This window comes from Hipposideros armiger, unplaced genomic scaffold (assembly GCF_001890085.2).
Source record: "Hipposideros armiger isolate ML-2016 unplaced genomic scaffold, ASM189008v1 scaffold_419, whole genome shotgun sequence".
NCBI classification, from domain to species: Eukaryota; Metazoa; Chordata; class Mammalia; order Chiroptera; family Hipposideridae; genus Hipposideros; species Hipposideros armiger.
The window spans coordinates 1,170,776-1,172,039 of NW_017731769.1; positions in this window are offsets into that span (position 1 = coordinate 1,170,776).

Below are 1,264 nucleotides of genomic sequence, written 5' to 3' on the forward strand. Positions count from 1 at the left end.
GTTGGCACCATCATTGCGCTCTTCCTGGGCAAGGCAGATCAGTCGCCGGCTTCTGGACAGCCACTCACGGTAGCTGCTGGCCACTCATGCTGGCTGCTGGCTACACATGGTAGCTGCTGGCCACACACAGTAGCCCATGGCAACCCACTGAAGCGGGGGCTGCAGCCTACACTGTCGCCAGCAACTCACGGCAGCCCAGCTCCAGGGTGAGCTGTTGTTCAGCATCTTAGCTGTAGAGGGCAGTGTCATTGGCCCTCATATGTGGGATCCAAACCAGGGCCCTCTGGCGTCCCAAGCAAACTCTTAACCAATGCGCCACTCGGCCGGCCCAATTTTTAAAAATATTTTTTAAAAAAGATATCTGCATCCTCATGTTCATTGCAGCATTATTTACAATAGCCAAGATATGGAAACGACCTAAATGTCCATTAATGGATGACTGGATAAAGAAAATGCAATACATGTATACAATGGAATATTATTCAACCATAAAAGGAAGGAAATCTGGTGCCGGCCGAGTGGCGTGTTGGTTAAGAGTTGGCTTGGGAGTGCGAGCTTTGAGCAGCAGGGCCCCGGTTTGGATCCCACATGAGGGCCAGTGACACTGCGCCCTCTACAGCTAAGATGGGGAACAACAGATCGACCTGGAGCTGAGCTGCCGTGAGTCGCCGGCGATGGTGTAAGCTGCAGTGGGCTGCCATAAGCTACCGTGAGTGGCTGGCAGCCAGCGTGAGCTGCCAGCAGCCGGCATGAGCTGCCATCAGCTGACAGGACAGCAACTTGTCTGTCCCCCTTCCCTGATTCCCCAACACTGTCCCCCTCCCCCAATTCACCAATAAAATCTTTAAAAAAAAAAAAAGAGACTACAAGGAGGGTATATGAGGTACATGATGTCTGGGGTTTGACAATTTTTTTAGGAGTTCCAACATATTTAACATGAAAATGTGATCCAAGCCTTGACTATTACTCTTTCTCTCTGGCAGATTTATGATAATGGGGCTAGAATGCTTTAACAAGACAGCCAAGAGAATAAACTGCTCCTTCGCTGAGAAAGCAGGGGGAAATGGTTCTTTTATCTTCACTGTCTGTAAAGGATCCAGGTAAGAGGTTCCCTCCCGCCCCCNCCAGAGAAGAGCGCAATGATGGTGCCAACTTTGGCCAGTGAAGCAACATCCTCCACAACTAGATTGAAGAACAAAACGACAGCAACTTGTCTTGTTCCCCTTCCCCCAACTCCCCAGCACTGTTCCCATCCCCCCTTCCC